At 37.7% G+C, this 22,708-nt stretch overlaps 1 pseudogene; it reads right to left on the bottom strand.

Moving 5' to 3' along the window:
• Positions 1-2,698: 2,698 nt before the first annotated feature.
• On the bottom strand, positions 2,699-15,823 carry LOC100734762 (olfactory receptor 10A4-like; annotated as a pseudogene).
• Between the last annotated feature and the right edge of the window lie 6,885 nt (positions 15,824-22,708).

The following is a 22,708-nucleotide window of genomic DNA, read 5'->3' on the forward strand; positions in this document are numbered from 1 at the left end:
CTCCATTTGCCACTCACAGCAGTGGCCATCAAGAATTCCTAGAGGTAATTCTTTTTTTTTTTTTTTTTTTTTTTGGGGGGGGGTGTTAAATAGCTGACTTTATCAATGTTTTTGGAACATTGAACACAGCTGTTTGCAGTCTCCCTGTTTGAATGTCCACCTTGTGTTCTTTGATACTGTGATTTGAGGAACTATTTTCAAGAAAATAGTGTGTAATCTACTAGCAGGTAATTTCTTACTGTTATGGATTTTTGTTTTGTTTTGTTTTGTTTTGTTTTGTAGTTCTGTATTGCGTGTACCCTTACGCCGCTTTGGTTTGTTTTGTGTTTTTCTCTTTTTCCTCTTAAACAAAAAAAAAAAAAAAAGAATTCCTAGAGGTGTGTGAGCGTGGGGGGCTGAGTGGGAAAAGAACCCGCATCCTCCAGGGAAGGAAAAAATATATCCACAATGGGCATCAGTGTGGAGTTTCCCAAAAAACCTAAAAGTAGAGCTACTATTTAGTCTCTTTGTGTTATTCCTCAGCATAGTTTTGAAAGAATTAAAAACCTTTTAAAAGAATTAAATGCCTATAGCAATAGTAGCACAGTAGTAAGCTAAGCTATTGAAACAGTGCCGATGATCACAAACAGATGAATGGAAAAGGACTATGTAGTTTCAGGGGAGTTTGTTTTCAGTGGAGGGTTTGGTTTTGTTGAGTGAGAGTCTATCTATGTAGTTCAGGCTGAACTCAACTCATCAGCTGAGGCTGGCCTCAACCTCACAATGATCCTCCTGCCTCAGCCTCCTGAATGCTGGGATTACATACATGCATCACAAAGTCTAGAAACAAAGGAATATTTTTAAGCCATATAGAAGAATGAAATCTTGATGTTTGCAAGAAAATGGAAAGGTTTTAATAGATTTTTAGTACATGTTTTCAGCGCATAATATTTACATTTCTTATGTGGAGGTGGTGCATCCACATAACTCTGCTTAATTCCTTTTTCACTTCTTTTCCTCCCTCCACTTCTTAATCTCTCTCTCATTTGAGGAGATCTGTTCCCCTCCTTCTTGTTACCTATCTGTATTTTGTTCTTCACTTGTACTTTCAGTTTCTAGTACAAGGGAATCTATGCTATGTCTAAGCTTGTGCATCTGGCTTATTTCACGTAACATGATGGTCTCCAGCTGCACCCAACCCCTGCTCACAACATGAATTCATCTTTCTTAGTGCAGAGCAGTGTTCCATGGTGTGTAAGTACCACACCTTTTATCCTTCTGTCTGTCGATGGACACAGGGGCAGCTTCCCAGGTAGCATGTGAGGTAAAACAAATGAAGCTTAGGCACATAATTCAAAAGAAAATGTAAAATAACTAGAGAAAAAAGAGAAGCCATCACGGAAAAGTGACAGAAAGATTATCACAGATGAGAAAGGGGTCAGAGGAAGAGGGGCAGGAACATGGGGGATAAGGAGGGTGAAGATCCCAGCATGGTAGGTATATGTGCTCTCCAGCTGCCACAAAACTACTTTGCTGAACAAACAACACACACACACACACATGAATTTTAAAAATCACTAATAATCCTCCAGTGAGAATGATGTACTGAGTAGACACTGTGTTATGTATTTCAAGTATTCCAAAACGTTTAACTAAAATAATAAACATCGCCATCTGTAAAAACCGCTGATCTTTTTCCATTGTTTCATAAATACAGATCTTGCATAAAATCATAATTGTCTAAAATCTTGGTTTTCAGGATTTCATCCACTGACCAGCTCAGCTAGGATCCCATCACACTTCAAACTCCTATCAGGACTTGGGGTGAGGTGCTGAATCCCTCGATCCTCTACCCACACTGTGTAGGAACCCACTGGAGGAGCAACCTCAAAATCCTTCTAAACTGTGGGGATTCCCATCCCTTTTCTTTCTACACTACACTGAATTAATGGAAATTATCAATTTTTCCATTCACATAGATCAGTAACATGACAGTAGAAAACTAACAGTTCCTTCCTGTTTTCTTTCTTTAAAGGAGGAAAGTTATTTTTGCTCAACACACTGTCTGGATGATTGACAGAAATCTAAGAGACAAACACCTGCTTCAAAATACTAAAGATTCCATTTTATTAATTTGTGTCTAATAGTTTTTACTTTTTTGTTCTTCAGTCGTGGTTTTACTATTTTAAAAGCCAGTTCATTGATTTATAGTTTCACATCATCCAGAAAAAAACCCTGATTATGTGACTTTTCTAATGAAGTTAACTGGCCCAGTTTATGCCATGAGTAACCATCATCCAGGATTCAGTCAAGCTGGGGGCATTGTGTATGCTTGGTGTTTCTTAAGTGCATGCGTTTGTGAGGTACAAATGGTTACATTTCAGCGAGAGCATGATGAAGAAAAACTGCTTCATTACAAAAGATTGTTGAGGCCAAAGGTTAGGTTAAAGTTAGGAAAATATTTAACTTTAGCATGTGAGACTAACCCAGCCTCTTTTCCATCTGTGAATGCATTGTGGTCAGGAGTCTTGTGTTACTAATCTTTCTGCATTTGTGATATTGTAATTATACATTCAGAAACAGAGAAAATGTACAATAGTGCTTCAGTAGGATTTACAACAGACTGAAAGGGCAAAGATTGTCATGTCAAATATTATCATTCGGATAATGAGATTTCCAGTACTTGTCATTAGGAGGTTTTAGCATTAAACCAGTTTGTTCATTTCTGTTGATTTCTCAAAACATCCATGTCTGCAGTCAAGAAAAATGCTTCTCTTGTTAGTAATTTCCTGAAAGCCTTCTTAACTTCCTTGTTCCTCAGGGTGTAGATGAGAGGGTTTACCAGAGAGTGACCACACAGTAGAACATGGAGACCACTTTTCTGATGGTGAAGTTGTACTTGGCTGGAGGGCGGATGTAGGCAAAGATAATGGTGCCATAGTAGATGGTGACTATGGTCAGGTGGGAGGCACAGGTGGAGAAAGTCTTCTTCCAAGCCTCTCGGGAAGACAGCCTGACCGCAGTGGCCACAATATTGCCGTAAGAGCTTAGAATCACAACTGAGGTGTATGTGTAGTCCAGGGCTTCTATGAAGAACATGTCTGAGCAGAAGAGTTTGAAAATGGGGTCTGAGTCACAGAAGAAATGATCTTCTGAGGGCCACAAAAGTTTGGGTGAGAGACAAATATAGTGGGTAGGACAGGAGCAAAGCCTCCAACCCAGGACCCAGCTGAAAACTTGAGGCAGATCTGAGCATACCAGTCATAGGCCATTGCGGCCAGCAGAATGCATTCTGTGGCTCCCGTGGAAGTAGTATTGGGTAATACATCCAGGAACAGAGATGGTGATGACTGTGGAGAGGCAGGTGTCTAGCAACTTAGGCACGATGGTCTTGGTGTACCAGATCTCTAAGAAGGATAGGTTCCCTAGGAAGATGTACATGGGTGTCTGGAGTTTAGATTCCATGAGAACAATGAAGATAATGAGGGTGTTTCCATGAGGAAGAGCAGGTACACAGTGAGAAAGGTGACAAAGAGCATGAGCTGCAGGGAGTGTGAGAGCATGAGAATCCCAGGAGAATGAACTCTGTCACTGTGGTTTGGTTTGCTCCATCCAATACCTCATCTGACCGGATGCTGAAGGATTCAGTAATACCAGATGGTCACAGATGGCCAAGGAGGTAAAAAAAAATTGAGCGTTTTAATTTATTTATTGCCCAATAATGGAAAGTAATGTGCCTCAAAATCATAATCTGTATTTGTCTCACCACCTGACATAAATCATCATATTTGATTTTAACATAATTCTCCAATAAAAATATTCTCATAATCCACACTGTATAATAAAGGAGCTAAGGAAGCAAGTAATTTTTCCATCATTGATCAGGTTTAGCAGTGCTGCTGGGTACTGAGCCAATAGTTACAGTGGGTTTTTCTGTAACAGCAAGGCCTGGCACTTCAAGGCAGACATGTGCCTAACTCCAGAGGTTTGTGAGGCGTTAGAGATGCTGCAGGTCCAGGAGAGAGCACTTGGTCCTTCTCTGCTCTGCAGATCCCTGTAGTGAGACTTCTATCTGCAAATTTAACTTCATGGTCCCTCGGTTATACCATCAACTGAGGCTTGCTGGGTATTGATGGGCATTAACCCTGAATGCAAAGCACAAAACAGAATTGGAAATCACAATATATATCATTTTAAAACTAAAGTTTCACATTTTGGGCTTAATTTTGCAATCATTGCATCCACTTGTTTTCTTTACTGGTTAAAAACAGTTATCTAAGAACATTTTACAAGATGGCAGGCATCTTTAGAGAAATGATTCCCAGTGAGTGTCTTCATGTCCTTTTGTGACAATATATGCATGTAAGTATTAAGTAAAAAAATCATGCAGCTATATAGCATGTTGTTGCCAAGGTAGGATGTATTTTAAAATTACACAAAGATCTGCTGTAATGGCACAGACTTGAAGGCTTCTGTTACCCAGTGCCAAAGCAGACAACTGAACAATGAAATCTGCTGGGTTTCCCAGTGTAAACTTCTTCTAAATCTCCATGCAGCTCTTAAGTCACCCAACTCTACTGCAGTTGCACACACAGGATTCAGCCTCGGTGCCCACACTGCCTTTGGTGCACAACTGACACAGTGGAGAATGTTCCAAGATGCAGACCTTGGAAACCATGAGTCCATGTTCTGCATTGCTAAGCAGCATTCATGTGGATGATGGTACTTTGTCTCCTACATGAACCTATAAATGATAATTTCCAGGCAACGTTACGCCTTGGTTACACTCATACAACTAATAAAAGATAAATTTCTCAGTGCACTCCAGATTTCCAAAATTTTGAAAGATATGAAAAATGTGTAATTTAAGAAATTGCATCATTTATGTGAAATAATAATCTAATGTTTAAAAGGGTTTTTCTATTTTTGCTCTTCAAAATAGCATTAATATTTATGATTTGCATATAAGGCCAAAGGTACATTGTTAGTCTGAAAGTGACAATCCATGGCCATTTTGTCTTTTCATTATGAAAAAGAGAAACGTTTCTTTTCAGTAAAAGAACACAACTAGATTGTGAAAACAAAATCAGCTTATAGTCGCCACCTTCTTAAAAAATATTAGCATTTTCTAATTTTCTCTTCAGTCACAAAAAGATTTCACATTTTTGCGTTACACATAATATTAAAAAAGATTGAGAAACGACAAAATAAATTTTATTCTAATTAAATTAATACTCAGATATAAAGTGCAACTGCCCTCTGAGATTATTACCAGCTTTGTGGTTTGAGTTTGCTACCTGGTATTCCCCCTACACCCCTTGTGAGTTCTGAAGGACCCAGCCTCCCACTAAGAATTCTCCATTCAAAAGAGCTCTTCTGTGTGGTCCCTGAACCACTCCCAACCCCAAGCACACTATGGAGCCAGGCAGGAAAACCTCCTCTTGTGTACTCACTTTTTGTGTTTTGCTTTGTCAGTGTTTGGAAACATATTCTTGTTAGTTAAATATTCGCTTGATTCTTTTCAGCAAAGATATGGATTGAAATCCGCTGAGTTCAGCCAGCTCTTCAGCAGGAACAGATGTCTTCTCCCTGCTGGCTTCCTGCTGACCAGGCAGCAGGAACACTGTGGTAAACATGGAAGACTTCGAGTATATTGAGTCATCCGCTGTTCCTGTGGCCATGTGGAGGGAGAGTTAAGGGCCCATGATGAAAACTCTTATGATTCCATCAGCGTAGAGTCTGAGGGGGTGCTATTCAACTGGGGACATCTTCCTGACAACCCAAGGACTTCCTTCTGGTGAGGTTGGTGTGAGCTCTCTTCAGGAGGAGGAGGAGAGGCCAGGGAAGCTTAGAAATGTCACCACAGGGAATGAAGGGGACTGCGTCCTGTGTGGCTTCATTAGCTGCCTCTACTGGTGATGCTCACTCCGAAGTACAGGAATGCAAAATTGTCCTTTGATATTTCAGCCACCAAGGTATTGTCACTGAATCATACCCTCTCAAGGTCACAGAATAAGCTGGGTTAGAGTTCCAAGGTCTTCCTGCAAGGTCACAAAACTACAGGACAGCAGACATCATCGGGGAATTTCCACACTTTAACTATGAGCACAGAAGCATCTATAGCAGAGAAAAAGACCCAGGCATTTTTTAAAAATTTTATTTAAAAGGAAAAAGAGAAAAACCAAAACAAAGCGGTGTAAGGGTACATGTAATACAGAACTACAAAAAAAAAAAAAAAAACAGCAAGAAATCACCAGGTAATAGATGACACATTACCATCTTAGAGATACTTGCTCAAGTCACAGTATCAAAGCATACAAAGTGGACATTCAAACAGTGAGACTGCAAACAGTTGTATTCAATGATCCAACCAAAAAACATTAATAGGTCAGCTATTTAACACCCCTAAACACACTTGCTGTTGTATCTTTTAGAGCACTTTTTTTCCTTCTCTTTTTACAACAAAATTTACACATTTTGGGTTTTATTACTCCTTAGTTCTTATTACTTTTTGGGGGGGGAATAAAGTCAAATATGGCAAAACAAAGCTGTCAGTCAAAACCAAGGATATACATAGCACATGATGCAAAAACAGTACAAGGTTATCAACAATGGTTACCATAATGTCTCTTGTTTCCTTAAAAAGAATTGTCTATCTCATTAGGTATTATAAAGTTGAAGAAAACAGTAGAGAACAAGACTAATAAAACTTAAGCATTGTAAACATTACAGGAATTCCAAAGGAGACAATAGTCAAACCAGAATGGGCATCTTAGTGAATCTTGCCTTCAAAGTAGTTGCCTATACCCTCAAACTTGATACTACCATACAGAATGGAACAGAGTCTAATCAGTCAAAACAAGATAGTGGGAATATTACAGGACTTCAAAACAAGTTAATAGGAAATCAAAAAAGGTTACTATTATATATGCTGCTAATTTTTTAATTTTTCTCCTTAATTAAAAAAAACCACAAAAAAATAACTAAATAATTTTTTTTAATGAATAGGGGAGAGTTTGAGATAAAAGAGGACATAACAATATAACAATACAGGTCAAAGCATGACTGTTTCAGCAACCTAGTGCTTCACCACCAAATAACCTAACTTAATACTAGTTACCATAGTGTCTGTCTTTCTCCTTGAAATATTTGAATAAAACTTCATATACTATAGCTTCAAATATTTCCATATCAAGAAGCCCAGAATAAAGCCTTTCCAATTAATAAGTGAAAACTTTATAAGGCTTCAAGGCCTCATAATGGGGAATCATGAATAACACGTATATTTATATATATTTGAAGCATTACTTACATTAGGGAAACTATTCAGTATTCACACATGTGAGATTGATTTATTTCACTTATGAGTATGGTCTCAAGCTGTGCCCATTTGTTGATAAATATCTCAATGTGATCCTTCTTTATAGCTGAGTAATACTCCATTGTATAGAAATACCACAACTCTTTTATCCATTCCTCAGTTGATGGATACTTGTGTTGTTTCCAAGATCTGGCAATTACAAATTGTGCTGCTATAAACATAGGTGCACATATATCACTGTGGTATGATGCTTTCAGTTCTTCTGGGAATATGCCTAGAAGTGGAATAGCTGGAATAAATGGGATTTCCAATCCCAACTTTTTTTTAAAATTTTATTTAAGAGGAAAAAGAGAGAAACACAAAACAAAACAAAGCAGTATAAGGGTACACATAATACAGAACTACAAAAAAAAACAGTAAAAAAATCACCTGTTATAGATTACATATTATCATCTTAGAAATAGTTGCTCAAATCACAGTATCAAAGAATACAAAGTTTGAATGTCCAATCCCAACTTTTTGAGAAATCTCCAGACAGGCCTCCACAAAGGCTGTACCAGTCTACACTCCCACCAACAGTGCAGGAGAGTTCCTTTTTCCCCACAGCCTCTCCAACATTTGTTGTTGTTGGTTTTCCTGATCCTGGCCATTCTTTCAGGAGTGAGATGGTATCTCAGTGTGGTTTTAATTTGCATTTCTCTAATGACCAATGATGATGAACATTTTTTCATGTATTTATTTGCCATTTGCATTTCTTCATCTGAGAATTGCATATTCATCTCAGATGCCCATTTTTGGATTGGATCTTTGAATTTTGGAGGTCTGAGTTTTTTTTAATTCTTTATATGTTTTAGACAAGAGTCTCTTGTCTGAGACAGAGTTCACTAAAATCTTTTCCCAGTTTGTGGGTTTTCTTTTCACTATGCTGGAGATTTCTTTTGACATGCAGAAACTTTTTAATAAGAAGTGGTCCCAGTTATTGATTCTGGGAAGTATTTCCTGTGTGGTTTGAGTCCTGTTCATGAATTCTCTACCTACTCCTATGTCTCCAAGGTTTCTACCCAATTTGTCTTCCAATAGATTTAGTGTTTCTGTTTTAATATTCAGATCTTTGACCCATTTAGATTTTAATTTAGTACATGGTGATAGACATGGGTCTAGCTTTAGTTTTCAGCAAATGGAGAGCCAGTTTTTCCAGCACCATTTATTAAAGAGACTGTCGTTCTTCCAATGAACCTGCTTGGCTCCTTTATCAAAGATAAGGTGGTTGAGTAAGTTTGTAGTTGTGGTTGTATCTTCTAATCTATTCCATTGATCTTCAGCTCTGTTTTGATTCCTATACCATGTTGTTTTTACTACTGTTGCTTTGTAGTATAACTCCAAGTCAGGGATTGTGATGCCTCCTGCTTTGTCTTTGCTGCTTAGAATTGCCTTTGCGATTCTAGGTCTCTTCTGGTTCCAGATGAAATTTAGGAGTGATTTCTCTAGATCTGTAAGGTATGTTGATGATATTTCTATTGGGATTGCATTGAATCTGTATAAGAGTTTTGGGAGAATGGCCATCTTCACAATGTTTGTTCTTCCTATCCATGAGCAAGGGATGTCTTTCCATTTTCTGAGATCATCCTCAATTTCCTTTTTCAGTGTATTATAATTTTCACTGTATAAGTCTTTCACTTGTTTTGTAAGAGTAATTCCTAAATATTTCATTTTTTTGCTTGCTAATGTGAATAGTCCAGTTTCTCTTATTTCCCTCTCTGTGATTTTGTTGTTCGTGTATAGGAATGCTATTGATTTCTGAGTATTGATTTTGTATCCAGCCACATTACTGAATTTATTTATTGTATCTAAGTCTTTCAATGGAGTTTTGGGGGTATTCTATGTAGAGTATCATGTCATCTGCAAACAATGATAATTTAACTTCTTTTCCTATCTTTACCCCTTTTATTTCTCTTTCTTGCCTAATTGCTCTGGCTAGTACTTCCAGTACTATATTAAATAGGAGTGGTGATAAAGGACATCCTTGTCTTGTGCCTGACTTTAAAGTAAAGGTTTTCAATTTTTGGCCATTTAGTATGATGCTGGCTGTTGGTTTGTCATAAATGGCCTTTATTATATTGAGGTAAAGACCATCTCTTCCAATTTTCTGTGAAGTTCTTATCATGAATAGATGTTGGAACTTATCGAAGGCTTTTTCTGCATCTATAGAAATGATCATGTGATTCTTATTTTTGGCTTTATTGATATGGTGGATTACATTTATTGGTTTGCGTATGTTGAACCATTCTTGCATTCCTGGGATGAATCCCACTTGGTCATGGTGTATAATCTTCTTGATGATTTGCTGCATCCTATTTGCCAATATTTTATTAAGGATTTTTGCATCTGTGTTCATTAGGGAGATCGGTCTATAGTTCTCTTTTTTAGTTGGGTCTTTCTCAGGTTTTGGTACTAGAGTAATATTTGCTTCCAGGAATGACTTAGGAAGGATTGCTTCCCTTTCAATTTCATTGAATAGTTTGAGGAGTGTCGGCATTAGGTCTTCTTTGTATTGCTTGTAGAATTCTGCAGTGAATCCATCTGCGCCTGGGCTCTTCTTGGTGGGTAAGGACTTAATTACATTTTCAATTTCATTAGCAGAGATTGGGTTATTGAACAGTTTTACATCCTCTTGATCTAGCTTTGATACTTCATATGTTTCTAAGAATTTGTCTATTTATTCTGTGTTATCAAACTTTTGAGAGTAGAGGTTTTTGAAATAGGTGTTGATGATCTCCTGTATTTCTATTGGGTCTGTAGTGATTTCACCTTTTTCATTTCTTATTGCATGAATTTGAGCTTTTTCTTCCCTTTTTTAAATAAGGTTGGCTTGGGGCTTATCAATTTTATTTATTCTTTCAAAGGACCAACTCTTTAATTCATTGATTCTTTGGATTGTTTTCTTAGTCTCTATTGCATTGATTTCTGCTCTGATTTTTATAATTTCCTCTCTTCTTTTGGCTTTGGACTTGACTTGCTCTTCTCTTTCTAGCTGTTTGAGGTGTAGCATCAATTATTGCTTTGTATTCGTTCTGTTTTCCTGATGTGGGAACTCAGTGCAATAAATTTTCCTCTGAGGACGGCTTTCATTGCATCCCACAAATTCCGGTAAGTTGTATCTGCATTTTCATTTTCTTTTAGGTATTGTTTAATTTCCTCTTTAATTTCTTTTGTGACCCACTGATTACTCAAGAGTGTGTTATTCAGTTTCCATGTGTTTGCGGGACTTTTGCAGTGTCTTTTATCATTAATTTCTAATTTCAGAGCGCTATGATCCGATAACATGCAAGGGATGATTTCAACTCTTTTGCATTTGTTTAAATATGTTCTGTGAGCTAATATATGGTCTATTTTAGAGAATGATCCATGTACTGCTGAGAAGAATGTGTATTCTGATGTTGTTGGGTGGAACATTCTGTATATGTCTATCAAACCCATTTGTTCACAGGTATGATTCAGTTGTGTTATTTCTTTGCTCATTTTCTGTCTGGTTGATCTGTCCCTTGGTGTCAATGGCGTATAAAGGTCTCCTGTAACAATTGTGTTAGTGATAATTTGAGTTTTCATTTCTGTTAATAATTGTTTTATATAACTGGGTGCTCTGGAGTTTGTTGCGTGTATATTTAAGATAGTTATCTCTTCCTCTTGGAGTTTTCCCCTTACGAGTATGTAGTGACCTTCTTTGTCCTTTATGGTCATTGTTGGTTTAAAGTTCACATTGTCTGCAAACAGAATGGCTACTCCTGCCTTTTTTTGGATTCCTGCTGCATGAAGAATTGTTTTGCATCCTTTGTCTTTCAGTCTGTGAGTATCCTTCTGGGTTAGATGGGTTTCCTGTAAAAGCATATGGTTGGATTTTGTTTCTTGATCCATTCTGCTAGTCTGTTTCTTTTGATTGGTGCATTGAGACCATTTACATTAATGGTTATTACTGTTAAATGCTGGTTAATTGTAGGAATGTTATCTCTCTGCTGTTGCATCTTTATCTTTCTGTTCTGTTTAATTATTTGCTTTGCTTAGTGGTTTTTTTCCTTTGTGTATCTAAACTGTCTTTCAATATTTTTTGCAGGGTTTGTTTGGTGTTCATGAAGTTTTTCAGCTGTTCTTTGTCATGGAAGTATCGTATTTCACCATCAATTTTGAATGATAGTTTTGCAGGATACATCAGTCTAGTTTGGAAATCATTTTGCTTTAGGATCTGGAATACTTCACTCCATGCTCTTCTTGACTTTATTGTTTGTGCTGAGAAGTCTGCTGTGATTCTGATAGGTTTTCCTTTATAAGTGATCTGTCTTTTCTCTCTGACAGCTTTTAATAATCTATTCTTGTGTTGGATTTCTGGGATGGTGATTATTTTATGTCTGGGTGTAGTTTGGTTTTGGTTATGACTGTTTGGAGTTCTATATGCTTCACTGATCCTGATGTCAGTTTCTGATCTCATGCTTGGGAAATTTTCAGCTATTACTTCTCTAAATATCCTCTTGAAATCCTTTATGTTGTCTCCTTTTCATTAATCCCTATCATTCTTATGTTATTCTTCTTTGCATCATCTTGCAGTTGTTGAATTGTTGTTTCCTGATTCCTTGTTATTTTTAAAAGATCTTTCCTGTTCACTAGCTGCAATCCTGTCTTCAAGGTCTGAAATTCTATCTTCACTTTCATTAAGGTGGTTTTTACAACTTTCAGTGGAGTTTTTTATTTCCTGTATATCTCTGTGCATCTGCATTATGTATTCTGTTTGTTTCTTATATTGCTCGTCTAGGGATTGTATCTTTTTGTTTAGTTCCTCCAATTTTTTATCTTTGTTTTCTTTAGATATATTCAGAATCTCTTTCATTTCTTTTATCATTTCTTCTTTAATCTGGGAGATTATTTCGAGTTTGAATTTCTTTAAAGCTTCCTGAATTTGCTTGTCAATTTCAGTAGCTATTGTGTCCGATATTTGAGGTGGATGGCATATATTTTCTTCTATATACATTGCTCCTAGGGTTTCTTGAGATGGGCTGGAGGTATGAGTTTGTAATTTGGTCTTTCGTTTTGTCATTTTCCTATATTTCTGTGTTTCAAGTGTTATTTGAAAGCTTCCTCAGGATCTATTGAAAATCCCCTTCTATGTTTGCAGCTAGTGAGACTGTGGCACCACGCTACCCGGCGCCACTGGGCCTGCAGAACCAGTGGCCCTCCTCTGCTTGCTCAGAACTCTGCAGTTCCAGACAAGCTGGGCCTCAGGGACACTGTGCGCCCACCTTCCCCTTGGAAGCTCCACAGCTCTCCAATCGCAGCCGGGTTATGGTACTCACCACAGGCCACGGTGCCTCAGGAACCTGCGATCCCTCCCTGCTTGCTGAGATATCCACAGTCCTCCAGACACACGGGGAGGCCAATGCAGGCGCCCCAGATCCTCCCAGCCCCTCCTCTGCACACCGATGGCTAGGCACAGCAGTCCGAAACAGGCTGGGCTCGGGGGATAGTGTGGGCCCGCCCACCCGTCAGAAGCTCAGCAATTCTCCAAGTGCAGCCGGGATGGGGAGGCGGATGTAGAGGCCTCAAACCCACTTCTCCACTTCACTTCACCCGGAATCCTGCAGGGTCTGGAACAGTCTGAGATTTGGGCAGTGTGCTGAGCACTCACCACAGGCCGCGGTGCCTCAGGAACCTGTGATCCCTCCCTGCTTGCTGAGATATCCACAGTCCTCCAGACACACAGGGAGGCCGATGCAGGCACCCCCTGGGTTTGGAAATATTGATAGAATTTTCCTCAGCACGCTAGAAAAGCAAGAGCAAACAATGAAAAAATGAATATGGAAAAGGGAAAAGACCCTTATTGCTGGTAGGTAGTGCAAGCCACCCTCCATGCAGGCAAAGATGCCACGAGATTTTATTCAATTTGCCAAGGGGTAGAGTTTGAAGGGGCGGGCAGAGTGACGTATTGACAGTTGATTGGGGGAATGTTGGTGCACGCGCAAAAAGCAAGAAGTTCAATTTCCGGGTTTGAAATAAGGCGGTCTTCGGTGTTGAAGGGAGGCTTCTCCAGCGCCAAGTTGGGCCGGATCTGTCTGAGCCTGGCTGAGCTTCCTAGGAGCAGAATCCATCAATATCAGATTGCAAGTAATGGGAATTCTCCAGAAAAAAAGAGAATAGCAGGGAGGGAGGTAGATGTTAAAAATGGGCAGTGAACATTCTGGAACTGCAGGCCTTGCACGCGGAGGTGAAGGACCAGAGTCCACACAAACCGATGTGGGGACAGCGTGCAGGGGCTGTGAAGCTGCACTGGAGCCCTGACGGACGGTTTAAAGGCCGCAAGTGGTGAGAAACGGTCCACGTGCTCCCTGTTTATTACCCAGTCACCTCGGGCATCTGTTGGAAAGTCTGAACGACGTCATGTGTTCCTAGGGGTGACGGTGACCCCAGAGTGTGCACCAGGACACTAAACATAAATTTCCTTTCTAAAGAAATTCATTACTGAATTTTGGGGAGAGGTGGGTGTAGCCCAGAGTAGATAGATCATATACTTAGAAATGTACAAGGTACTATATTTTATCCTCAATACCAGGAAAAAAAGGAATATTTATTTCAATAAAAAGTGGTGTCTTTTTCATCTATTTTTTCATCCACTGTTATTTCCTTTATCTACCTCTATCTTCCTGGGACAAATCATTGTCTCTCTTCATTCCATATTCAATGCCATCTTTTAAAAATATTTTTCATCTAAATTGTTTATCTGTGGAGTCACAGCAAATTCTATGAATAGACCAACTGTAAATAACTATATTCTGAGTTTCTAAATAAATCTAAATGCTCTATAAATATTTTGTGGTGATAGTTCTTACCAATCAAGTCAGCCCTTTCTGTGTGTTAGTACAACCTGTTTTTTATTTTTTCAATCTGTTTTTTTACTTTTTAATTCTTTATAAAATGATGCTAAGTTGCTAGCTGTACTTTCTTTTCCTTTATATATTAATATATTTTGATACTAATAATTGTATATATTCATGTAGCATCATGAGCTATTTTGATTTTTTATATAATGTGAAGTTCAAATCAAGGTAGGCTTATCTATCTCCTAAACATTTATTATTTCTTCATTGTGCAAATATTAGAAAGTCCTCCTTCTCAGATATTAGAATTGTCCATTACCATTACCTTTTTCCAACAATGTGGATGAAGCTGAAATTTATTTTTTAAGTAAAATTATCCATTCATTAAAATATAAACACTACATAAACTCATGTGGTATGTGCAGTGAGCTGAGCTTATGAAAGTCTAGAGGTGAATGTTGGTTCCTGGGGTCTGAGGATGGTATGGAGTAGAGAGTGGTTGGTTAACTGGTTCTGCTTTATGAGATAGGAACAGGAATTTCTGATGTTCTGTTAAATAGGAATGTGACTATAACAGATAATGCTAATGTATTGTTCAGTTACAATGTTTATTTTATTTCTTAATTTCTATCATATGAACATCTATATATATATTTTATACATATAGATATATCTATATATGTAGACATATAAAAGATGTATGTCATTTATATAATTTTATCATTATATGTTTCACAGAAAAATCTTGAAATACCATTGTTGAAAAATGCTCATACTTTTTCATGTTTATTGAATGAAATGTATCTTCCAACAGAAAATTATGTAACTTGGTTCCATTACAGTCTCTTTAATAAGCAACATGCACTTTATATTTCAAGTGTACTCATTCTGCTACACTTGTGTGAAATTCTCTGCATGTTTTGAATATGCATATCATTTTAAAATTACAGGAAAATTAGCATATATCAACTCAATTCTTAAAAGTTTACCATTTTTTCACCTTGTGCAAAGCAATTTAACCCAATATATTGAATCCTGGAAGGTACCCAGAATTTTATTAACAATTTTAAATTGGCTGTAAAATATTTACCTCCTAAGTTGGAAGATCAGTGATGCTAAGAAACTTATGGAACCATGGTCCAGAAACTCCATGGGCCAAGCTTCTTTGACTTGTATTTCATATTTTTTCTTGCTTATCTTTTTTCCAAATAGACCTATACATATCTGTTTATTATCAATTTTGTACCCACAGCTAGTCATTCTGGGCAATAAAATCTTTCAGACACACTGCAGGTCATTCAATTTTTAAACTTCCAATTCAGGTGCAGTTGTCTGACTTTCCTGGGGCTTTTTGTTGTTGTTATTTTTAGCGTCTTTAAGGAAACATTGGAATTGCTTAGCAGTACGATGCCTTCGATACCATTTAGCGACAGCTCCTCCTTTAATTTTCCTTACTTTCCCATTGCACTGCTTGTTCTCCACTGCTTTCTGTGCCTCCACTGACCCATGTGAGAATGAACTCCAGCTCTGAAGACTTCTCAGCTCTGTGCACAGAAGTGATTTTATGAGGCACACTAGCTCGTAACAGGACTTCCCTGAGAAAAAGCACAGGCTGGTACAGCTGGTCCGGTCTCCTGGTCTTTGTCAGTGTCAATACCTTCTCCATCAGTTTGAGCTGAAAAGAGTATAGAGTTGCTCTGTGGAAAAGGAAACATCTACAAAGCAGTAGAGTTAAGATTCAGCCTACAATTCTTCCTAAGATTCCATTTTGTCTGTGTTTTGTATTTTTTCTAAGTGACCACCAACAGAAGGATAAATTTTTATTTTGTTATACTGCCTCACTTTTTGTGAAAACCAAACCCACAATGTCTCAAGTGTCTGTATTCATCACAAGAGGCTAAATTGAATAATATTCCACATTGTGAAGATGGATTTTCTGAACATCCTGTTTAGGCTTCTGCATATCCATCTCGTGTAAGCAGTACTTGAAAATGTCAGGTTTTCTTACAATAAAAAAATCTTGCACTTAGGACTAGAGTGCAGCTTAGTAGAAGAGTTCTTGCCAAACATTTGTAAGGCACTAGGTTAGATCACCGGCACACACACACACACACACACACTCACACAGCATTTAACGGTTGATATACTGAGTGGTTGGCACTGCACCTAAAACGATGCACATCACTAAGATATATACAGTGTGCATTAAGTAAGTCACAAGTTTATCCGTATCATGAAATCTTATGAAGTTCCTTTTAGTATGTGATTAATAAAGTTTGCTGATTCCAAATGCATTCTAGTAAATAAAAGTTCATATGATACTGCAGAGAAGAAAGGAATGATGCTGATTATGACAGCTCCTGCAGAGGGATGCTGAAGGACAGTGTGTATTCAGACAAAAAATTCTGGAGCTGAGAAGTGGAGGAGCTGAGAGTACAGGAGAGAAAACTGAGGCAAGAAGACCAGCAGAGGTTAGCAGTGTTCACTGAGTATAAGCATTTGCCTAAGTGTGTGACATCTACTGAAAATGGAAGTTCCCACCTCCAAAAAGTAAACAAACAAGCAGGCACAGAGTTACAGATGAAAATGACATGCAAAACAAATCATGCTGACACCATCACATTCACCATATACATGTGTAGAAACAGAACGTGCAACACATGTCCATGAGAGAGCTTGCTCATGCCTTTCAGAGACACTCAAAAGTATATCTGAGAAAAACTGCATTAATGTGTATATTTTAAATCATTTACTGTTTTCCAGTTCAACATTGTGAAGTTCTTATGTTACAGATTCTCATTTTGACTCTACCTCCAATCTCTATTCTCTTATCTTCCTGTCTCACTCAGTGGCTATATCTGGTTCTGTCTGTGTCTCTCAGATTTCAGTACAGACTCCAAACTGTCCTCACATTTCAAGTTCTCTTGCCTGACCTTCCACAGGCTTGGAATGCTGAACTGGGCCACCAGGCCCTATTGGTCAGGAAGAAACAGCTCCATGAAACCCATGCACCAGCTTAAGTGTCTCAGGATGTTTCCCTTATCGGAAACAACGTTGCTTTTCTGTACTCTTACCCTGAAATCACCTGAGCTCGCACTCTGACTCTATTGCCAACACTGTGTTCCCAGTCCAGTGTGATGATACCCCTGAAACTTTTAAAATTTTGACCCCTCACAGGGTTGTCTTAGAGTAAGGTAATCCTTAAACTCCCTCAGCCATTTACAGGTACAGTGATAATTTCTTGAAATTAATCTCTAAACACAAACTGGTCACCTTTTCTTTTGTGAAACTTGCAACATGCTCCAGTGTTACTTAGCAGCCACTATTTCTAGATACGTTCTGCTTTTCTTTCTGAATTATTTTGTATTCATTGTTAAGCTAGGTCCATTGTTAAGCTAGGTTCATTGTTAAGCACAGTCCTTATGTGCTGTTAAATGAGAACATTTTATACACAGGGGAAGTCATCAGCTTCCACAAGATAACAGCATGAAGAGATAGAGCAGGTCCAGGGGAGCAGCTTCGGATGGCTCCTGAACTGACACATCCTTTTTACTAATGCAGCACCCGCCTCTAGAGCTTCACACACGTTGTTCCATTTAGTCCTAGAGCTTCAAGAAATACACTAAGAACATTGTTCTATTTTCACCCAAGCTATAAAGGGATGGAACACAAATTAACATGAAAAATCATGTCACTATTTAATAGAGAATAGAAGAATTCCTAATACATAACTTGTTAATAAAATGTGGTTCCATCACTTCTGGCTGAACTCAGAGGCAAATATCTTAAGTATTTCAAAATGCAGTGCTCCCTCTGTCTTACTTTCTGTAGGTCTTCAACAAGACACTCTTCCCCCCAAGGCAGCTGACAGCATTTAAATTTCCAGGGTAAATTCACCACACAGTTTTACTGAGTCTTCTGTGGTTTAACTCTGTGAATCCTCCAAGGCATTCAGTCCCTTGTCTTTAATTAAAGAACTCTGCTGTCATTCATTTTTTTCCTAGGGTTTCATAGAAGTCAATTTCAAACTTGAAAATATAACTCAATATTTAATATTAACAAGAAATTAATTTAATTTATTGATAAATAATACAGACTTCCTATTTTTGCTTGTATCAGCTGGTATGTACATACATGAAAAGCTCCATTTTTACTCCTCTTTTTAATGTTTTACGTTTCCAGACTCTATAACTCCGTAAGCATAGGACAAGCCAGGCAGTTGCAGTTCTGTTTCCTAATTAAACACTTCCCAGTGCTCTGCCTTCCTTACCTGTTAGGATAGCTCTGTGAGGACTCACCAATTTCTTTCACATTGGCAGATCAGGTGGTATCAGGCCGGCTGCCATGAACTTGCTTTCAGCACGTGGAACTCTGGGGCATTGGTCAAGTCTTCTGCTTTGGAAAGCTTGGTTGTTTGTGGCCCCTGATTCTCTTCCTTTTCTGACTCTGCTAACAGTTGTCTTATTGTTTTTTTCAAATACTGTGGGGCAATAGGAAGAATAAGATGTGCTCTGCACAGGCAGCAAACACCCACAGTGAATGTGACCATTAAATATTACATATGAGCTAAGAGTAATAATTACAAGAATGAAAATGGGAAAGTGGGATTTAGAGATGAAGAGAGGTAGGTGGATGAGAGGGAAGGAGATTATAAAAAGGAGCATGCTGTGTTACATATAGTACTTACTTGGCAAGATGACTGTAAACCTCATGCATGGCAGTAATACTACACTAATACTGCAAAGTCTGTGCACAGGAAAAGGACCCCTGTGCTTCCTGACGCTCTTACACCAGTCAACACAACTCGTCAGGCTACAAGTGTGTGCACGCATTTTCACACACAGCTATTGTACAAGTGGAATTTTAAGTTTGTTTTTCCTGATGCGATGATTGACGTTTTCTTGCAGCCCATAATAATATTTTTACCTTTTAATATGTAATTTCTCATTTCTCAAACATTATATTGTTACATATTATGACTTGGGTTCAAGATACCAATATTATTCCACAGAGTTCTTTGTGTTTTATGATGTTTTCACTAAGAAAGATTCATAAAAATGGCTTGTAGATTGATACACAGATGACAGCCAGAGACTAGAGGAATATATATATGGAGATGATAGCTAGATGATAGATGAATGATACCTAGATAGATAGACTTACTTTAGGGAAATTAACTGGATCAATAGAACATGGCAGAAACAACATGCTGGTTTATAAAGCCAGTTCATAAATATACCATTTTGGGGGCACACTTGTTTTTGAATATTTCAACCATACCATTATTACAAGATTCCTTCCCTGAAGTGTTGATTATGTGAGGAGAAACAAAGTAACACATGAACTGACTGGAGAGACAGAAAAAGAGGGAATATAGCTTCCAGCTCCATGAGAACCCACCCATTTAGGGATCTGTGAAAATACAGATACTCAGTCAGCTCTGTGCTCAGCCCTCTGAAGGAGCACCCTCTACATTTACACTTCCCAAAAGTCACCACTGCAGGAGGGGCTCACCTCAGCTCCAGCCCAGGGACTTAGTGACTTGGGAGACTATGGCGATCCTGGACAAAGTTTTCAGCTTTGATCCCCGGTACTGAGCAGGGAAAATGAGAGGTAAAAAGATTTCCATACTACTTCAGGCACCCAAGAGTGTTTGGTGGAATTGGTGTGCAGCAATAGACAACTAGAACTCGAGTATTTACTCATGAGCTGCACGGGCTCCTCTTAACCATACTTTAGTTTTCTACTCACTTGCAGGAATCCTGAAATCCTATTTGCATCCAGCTGGATGACTATTTCCAGGAGTTAAAGTGTTGGTGCCCTATTTAAGTTTCCTGCTGAAACAGCTTTAATGCAGTAACATCAACAGATGTGACCTTTGGGTGCTTGGTCATTAAGGCACAGGGAGGTGGCCCTCAGCCATGGAATGAGCACACCTCCTTAAAGGGGCTCCAGGATGAAAGGGGCCCTTTTGTAATTTCTGCCCTCAGAGGATGGGAAATTCCAGTTCTCTGGAGAGCACACGGGCTACCACCAGGAAAGCAGAGACCTAGCTGGCATGGGACTCCAAGCTTCTGGGCACTTGGCCTGGACTCCCAGCCACCACCATGAGAAATGAACCTCTTCAGATAGTGAATTCCCCAGTCTTTGGCATTTTGCTGTGCTAACACAAAGAGGATAGGGATGAACTTGTTACCTGTTTATTGGGGGGAGAGGAATATTTTGAAATTTTTGTGCAATTTGTATATGCAATGTTGTCTAGCTTTAGAGATTACTTGTAAATGACTTAGGTATTCTTAGGTATTTATTTAAAATCTTCAGTCTCTGCACAATATTAATTTACACAGGTGTAGAAAAACATCCATTTTCGTATTATAAGCAACTTTAGTGTTACATGTATAAAATTTTGTACATTTTCAAATATTTCAGAGTCTGTTTCATTAAACCATTCTAAGAAATATTTCAGATTTATTCATAATAATTTTTTTACAATGAGCTCAAAAACTATTTCCATAGTGGCATTTTCTATGTTTTAATCCCCTTTGGTATGTTGTTTTTTTATTAAACTGAATGACACTTCAGAATAACTAATCTTTTCTTTATTGATCCAATCTTTTCTTTATTGATAAATTTTAAGTTTTCAATTAAATCAGCTCATTCTGGGGTATTCAGAAGTTTTATTTCTTCTTGATCTAGCTTTGGTAATCCTTATGTTTCTAGGAATCTGTCCACTTCCTCTGTATTTTTTCCATTGATGTATGTAAAGATTTTCGAAATAGGTGTTGAAGATCTTCTCAATTGCTACTGGATCTGTAGTAATATCACACTTTTCATTCCTCATTGCATGAATTTGAATTTTTCCTTTCCTTTTTCTTCATAAAGTTGGCTAGGAGGTTATCAGGTTTTTTATTCTTTCAAAGAACCAACTCTCATTCATTAATTCTTCATATTATTTTCTTAGTCTCAATTGAATTAAATTCTACTCTGATCTTTATAATTTCCTCCCTTCTATGAGAGTTAGTCTTTACTTACTCTTCTTTTTCACCTAGAAGCTTGAGGTGCAGCATTAGGTTGTTTATTTGTGCTTGTTCTGTTTTCCTGATATGACTATTACTGCTATCCAAATCCTTCTTAGGACTGCTTTCATTGTGTCCCACAAGTTCTAGTATGTTATATATGCATTATTTGAATTGTAGATATTGATTAATTTCTTCTTTAATTTTACCTAATACCCACTGGTTGTTCAGAAGAGTGTTATTTTATTTTCATATATTTCCATATTTTTTACAACTTCTTTTGCTATTATTTTTCCAGTGTCAGAGCACTATTTTCAGATAATATGCATGGGATAATTTCCGTCCCTTTACATTTACTTAAGTATGTTTTATGGGCTAATATATTGCCTATTTCAGAGAATGTCCCAAGTGCTACTGAGAAGTCACCTGAATTTTGCTTATAGACCAATTGTATGAGTCCTATATTCTTTTTTTTTTTTTTTTAATTTTTATTTAAGGAGAAAAGAAAAGAAAGAAAAAAAACAGTGAAGGGGTACAAGTTATACAGATTTACAGAATAAAAAAATGCGCAGTAGAAAATCACTAGTTAATGGATTACATATTGCCATCTTAGAAATAATTGTTCAAGTCACAAAATTAAAGCTTGTAGAGTGGACATTCCAACAATGATACTGCAAACAGTTCTGTTCAATGATCCAATAAAACTCTGTGATATCATTTTCTATCTTATACTTTTAAATATACATGCAGTTATATAGTTTAGAGCACTTTCTTTTCCTCTCTTTTGTACAGTGACTATTACACATTTTGGGTTTCATTGCTCCCACGGTTCTTGTTGCTTTTTTGGAAGAGAGTAAAACCAAATGTGACATAACAGAACAGAATCGGTCAAGTCAAAAGGGTGGACATAATAGATAATATAAAAACATAATACAAGGTGATCAACAATGGTTACCATAATGCCTCCCGCTATTTCTAATAGAATTGCCTATATCATTAGTTGTAATACAATTGAACAAAACCGTAAAGAATAAAACCGACAAAACCAAAACATTGGAGATATTGTAGGTCTTCAAAAGTAGATAAAAGTCAACGAGAATGGGCGTTATAATGAATCTCATTATCTTCTCAGATGATGCCTAAACTTTCGAACCTGATACTATCCAGCAAAACAGAATATAGGAACCTCAGTCAAAAACAAGATGGTGAGAGTAATACAGGGCTTCAAATCGAGATAATAGAAAGTCAAAGTGGGTTACTATATTATATCCTGCTATATTTTTCCCTGTAATTAAATGGATAAAAATAAAAAAGTAAATAATGGAGTGGAGATTGAGAAAAAAGAGGGCGTAACAGCGAAACAGGGCAGATCAAAACATAACCATTTAAGCAGAATAGTGTTTCACCACCAGCTAATCCTGACCCAAAAATAGTTACCATATTGACTCCCTCCCTGAAGTCCTTGAGTACAACTTCATATACTGTAGCATTAAGTATATCAAAACAATGTAAATCCATTTAAGAGAATGACAGCA

The sequence above is a fragment of the Cavia porcellus genome, unplaced genomic scaffold (assembly GCF_034190915.1).
Source record: "Cavia porcellus strain 051 isolate PalLab524CR breed Dunkin Hartley unplaced genomic scaffold, mCavPor4.1 scaffold_12, whole genome shotgun sequence".
Classification (NCBI taxonomy): domain Eukaryota; kingdom Metazoa; phylum Chordata; class Mammalia; order Rodentia; family Caviidae; genus Cavia; species Cavia porcellus.